Source organism: Penaeus monodon, chromosome 10 (assembly GCF_015228065.2).
Source record: "Penaeus monodon isolate SGIC_2016 chromosome 10, NSTDA_Pmon_1, whole genome shotgun sequence".
Classification (NCBI taxonomy): domain Eukaryota; kingdom Metazoa; phylum Arthropoda; class Malacostraca; order Decapoda; family Penaeidae; genus Penaeus; species Penaeus monodon.
This window is the reverse complement of record NC_051395.1, coordinates 30,193,153-30,198,152: the sequence shown is the minus strand read 5'-3', so window position 1 is coordinate 30,198,152 and position 5,000 is coordinate 30,193,153. Positions and strand designations below refer to the sequence as shown.

General features: G+C 46.9%; 1 protein-coding gene across 1 annotated transcript in view; it reads right to left on the bottom strand.

Moving 5' to 3' along the window:
• LOC119577590 (wiskott-Aldrich syndrome protein family member 2-like) overlaps positions 1 to 5,000 on the bottom strand; it is a 31,736-nt gene that overhangs the window by 19,365 nt on the left and 7,371 nt on the right. The gene's annotated exons all lie outside the window — the stretch shown is intronic.

The window sequence follows — 5,000 nt, the reverse complement described above, 5'->3', positions numbered from 1 at the left end:
TTTCTCGCTTTTGTTTGTTTCTACATTTATTTGCTTGTTTCTCTTTATTCATTTTTATTTTCTCGTTTATGTTTCTTTATTCATTTATCTATTTTCTCGCTTTTGCTTGTTTGTTCTTTTTCCCCTTTCTTAGTTCTTGTTTATTTTGTTAATTGTTTCAGCTTTCTTTTTATTTGTTCATCATCACCTTTCCGTTTCTTTTCCTCTCCTTTTATTCTCCTTTTTTTGTCTGCCTTCTTCTCCCTTTAGTTTATTTATTTCCTTTTAGTTTTCAGTTTTTTCGTTCAATTATCTGATACTTCCCTGCTTCCCTCTTTCGTCTGTTTCTTTCTCTTTCCTCAACATCTTGAATTTAATAAGTTACCCGATTAATTCCTTCGACCATTCTCTTTCGAGAAATATCCACGCGGATATTACCGAATTAATCAGTGATTAATAAGTCTTAATTAGTCATAATTGCTTATGGAATGCACAGCTTGATGACGCGACAGACATTCCTTCATTTTTTTTATCTTGACAAAATTGATGATTACGTCGGATATTAATTATGTTAATTAATGGTGAATGGAAATTGTGATCATCGGTAATAGAATTGATAATTTGTGAATATTGAAATGAGAGGAGAGGATGAGAAAGAGAAAAGAGTGGAAAAGAGAAAGAGTGATAGGTAGATAGATAGACAGATAGCGAGAGAGAGAGAGAGAGAGAGAGAGAGAGAGAGAGAGAGAGAGAGGCAGACAGACTGACAGACAGACACTCAGACAGACAGACGTACAGAAATAGAAAGAAAAAACTCGAGATAAAAGAGGGAAAGAGAGAGAAAAAATCGAAAGTAAGAGCAAAAATAAGACCAGAAGAGAGAATGAGGGAGTGAGGGAGAAAGGGAGGGAGGCGAAGGAGTGAGGGAGAAAGGGAGGGAGGCGAAGGAGGGGAGGAGAAAGGGAGGAGGCGAAGGAAGTGAGGGAGAAAGGGAGGGAGGCGAAGGAGTGGGGAGAAGGGAGGGAGGCGAAGGGGGGAGGGAAAAGGGGAGGGAGGGCGAAAAAAGAAAGGGGGGGAGAAAGGGAGGGAGGCGAAGGAGTGAGGGAGAAAGGGAGGGAGGCGAAGGAGTGAGGGAGAAAGGGAGGGAGGCGAAGGAGTGAGGGAGAAAGGGAGGGAGGCGAAGGAGTGAGGGAGAAAGGGAGGGAGGCGAAGGGAGTGAGGGGGGAAAGGGAGGGAGGCGAAGGAGTGAGGGAGGGAAGGGAGGGAGCGAAGGAGGGAGGAGGGAAAAGGGGGGGAGGCGAAGGGGTGGAGGGAGAAAGGGAGGGAGGCGAAAGGGGTGAGGGAGAAAGGGGGGGGAGGCGAAAGGAGTGAGGGAGAAAGGGGAGGCGAGAAGGTGAGGGAGAAAGGGAGGGAGGCGAAGGAGTGAGGGAGAAAGGGAGGAGGCGAAGGAGTGAGGGGGAAAGGGAGGGAGGCGAAGAAGGGAGGGAGAAAGGGAGGGAGGCGAAGGAGTGAGGGGGAGAAAGGGAGGGAGGCGAAGGAGTGAGGGAGAAAGGGAGGGAGGCGAAGGAGGCAGCAAAGAAAGTACAAAAAGGAAAGGAGAAGAAACGGAATGAAAGAGAGAGAGAAAAAAGAGAGGAAAACAGAAAGAGCAAAGAGGAAGAGCACTTGAAGGTGTACCATTTCGGGCAACAATGGCACGAGAAATCCCCAAGGAGGCGGCTCTTTGTCCTGCGAGGAGGGGCACTGGAGACGGGGGGGGGGGGGGGGAGAGGGCAAAGGAGACGCGGGGGGAGGGGGAGGGGGGAGAGGGCAAAGGAGACGAGGGGGGAGGAGACGGGAGGGGGAGGAGGAGGGGGGAGAGGGCAAAGGAGAGGGTGGAAAGGGAGGGAGGTGGGAGAGGGGGTCAGAGGAAAGGGCGGGGGGGGGGGGAGAGGGGGAATGGGGTGAAAGGAGATGATGGGAGGGGGAAGGAGGGGGGAGAGGGAGAAAGGAGAGAAGGGTGAAAGGAGACAGTGGAGGGGAAAGGGGTGAGAGGGGAGTGAGGAGGGTGGGAAAGTAGAGGGGGGTGAAAGAGAGGTGTAAAGCGAAGGGGAATCAAAGGAGAGGGCGTGGGGGAGGGGGGGAAGGTGGGTGGGGGGCCAAAGGAGATGGTGGGGTACAGGGGTTTAAAGGAAGGGGAAGGTAGAGTAAAAGGGGAGACACGAGAGACAGAGGAAGGAGAAAGGAGTAGGGATAGAAAATAGATAGAAAATGGATATCGAAGTGAATGGGATAAGAGGGAGTAGGAGGAGGCGGTGAGGAGGAGGGGGGGGGGTAAGGAGGGAGCGGGAGTAGGGGTCGAGGGGACGAGGGGAGGGGACCGCTGGGAGCGTTGGAGGGCAAAGGGAGGGAGGAATAAGAAGTAGGGGAGGGAGAGAGACGAGGATGAGGCTGGAGAAAGAGAAGGATAAGGGAAAGGATGGATAGGAGATGGAAAAAGGAGGAGGATAGGTTAATGGGAAGTGATTGACAGGAGAATGAGGGGAGGGAGGAAGAGAGGAGTTAGAGCATGAGGAAGGGAAGGGCGGTGGAAAATAATGAGGAGTTAGGAGAATGAGGAAGGAAGGAAGGGGTAGAGGAAAATAACGAGGAGGAGGAGAAGGAGGAGGTGGAGGAGGAGGAATAGGATATTGAGGAGGAAGAGGAGAAGGAAGAGGAGGAGGAGGATGTGGAGGAGGAGAAGGAGGAGGGAAAGAGGGAGAGGAGGAGGAGGAAGTGGAGAAGGAAAAGGAGGAGGAGGAAGAGGAAGAGGAGGTGGAGAAATATGAGGAGGAGGGGGGGGGAGGAGGAGCAGGAGAAGGAGGAGTTGGAGGAAGAGGAGGAGGAGGTAGAGGAGACAAGAGGGTTTGGAGAACAAAATGGAGAGAGGAAGGAGAGGGAGGCGGTGAAGGAGGGGGGGAGACGAAGGGGTGGAGGAGAAGGGGAAGGGGGGGGGGTACAAGGGCGTTGCTGAAAGGCGAAGGGCAAGGACATTATTCCTTATTGACGAATACTTTATACCTTTAAAATGTGTTGTGGATGTCTTTGTGTTTGTATTCTTGTTGTGTCTTTGCCATTATCTCTTTTGCTCTTAAGAGTTTCATTTGGCTTCTGTTCCTGTTTCATCTCTCTCTCTCTCTCTCTCTCTCTCTCTCTCTCTCTCTCTCTCTCTCTCTCTCTCTCTCTCTCTCCTCTCTTCCTCTCTCTCTCTCTCTCTCTCTCTCCCTCTCTCTCTCTCTCTCTCTCTCTCTCTCTCCTCTCTCTCTCTCTCTCTCTCTCTCTCTCTCTGTCTCTCTCTCTCTCTCTCTCTTCTCAACATTCTCTCATGCACTCACTCATCTCACTCACTTTCATTCACTCATTCAACTCATTCGCTCGCTCGCTCGTTCCATCTTGCTGTATTTTATCAGCTCTCCCTTTCAATTTTTTTTTTTTTTTTTCATATATATATAACATATACATTTAGAGTATTCATGTTTTGTTAATATGTCTCGATATTCAAGTCCTGTATTACAAAAAATAAAATAAAATCAACAGATGTGAAAAAAATCACACAGCCACACCTCAAAAATATTTCCACCAAAAAAGAGTGTTATGCAAACAGACGGAGATCTGACTCCATCAACAACCTTATGTAACCTTGTCAGATGGTCGAGATTCCCTGATGCTTCCTCGTCGGGTCGGGTCGTAATTTGGGTTCTTTGGGAATTTTTTTACCCCAAATAAAACATCTAAAAAGGGCGTAAAAATTGATAAAAAGGGTGAGAGTGAGATGGTATAAAAAGGAAAGTTCTTTTTATATATGGAGAGGCAATGGATTTATTATAAAGCAGTAGGATAGAGATAGAGAGAAAGAGGGAGGTGAGTAGACAGATAGACAGACAGATAAAAAATGGTAGATTGCTTGAAGAAAGAAAATGGCCCCAATTAAAATTTGGGGGTAGTAGACAGACTGATTTATGCTTTACTGAAATAGGAGACGATGTAGACAGATTGATGGAGAGGAGAGAGAAAAAGAGAGAGGGGAGAGAGAGAGAGAGAGATTTAGACAGAGAAAAAAGAGAGAGGAGAGAAAGGGGAGGAGAGAGAGGAGAAAGAGGAGAGAAAGGAGAGAGAGAGAGAGGAAAAAAGGAGGGAGAGGAGAGGAAGAGGAGAAGAGAAAAATAAAAGAGGAGGAGGAGGGAGAGAGAGAGAGAGAGAGAGAGAGAGAGAGAGATCAGAGAAGACAAACAGAGACAGACAGACAGAGAAACACACAGAAAAACGGACAGACAAAAGGAAGGAGAATGAGAATAGAGAAACAAGAGGGCTGAAAAGTGACTGTACAGCTTTGTGGTTTATGAAAGGAGAGACACGGAGGCGATAACGAGGCATAGCGAAGTAAAGAAGTAAAGAGAGAGAGAGAGAGAGAGAGAGAGAGAGAGAGAGAGAGAGAGAGAGAGAGAAAGAGAGAGGAGAGAGAGAGAGAGAGAGAGAGAGGAGAGAGAGAGAGAGAGAGAGAGAGAGAGAGAGAGAGAGAGAGAGAGAGAGAGAGAGGAGGAGAGAGAGAGAGAGAGAGAGAGACAGACAGACAGAGAGAGAGAGAGAGAGAGGAGATAAACAGAGGCAGACAAACAGAGACAGACAGACAGAGAAACACACAGAGAACGACAGACAAAAGGAAGGAGAATGAGAATAGAGAAACAAGAGGGCTGAAAAGTGACTGTACAGCTTTGTGGTTTATGAAAGGAGAGACACGGAGGCGATAACGAGGCATAGCGAAGTAAAGACTTAGGTGGAAAGCAATATATACATACATACATATATATATATATATATATATATATATATATATATATAATATATATATATATATATATATATATATATATATATATATATATAAGCTTATCAGAATATGAAGCTTTAGAGGGACTGTGAGGAAAGGAAATAAAGCGAGGAGGTGAGTAAACAGAAGCAGAATCAAGAAGTAATGAGAGAAGCGAAAATAAATAGATGTCTAG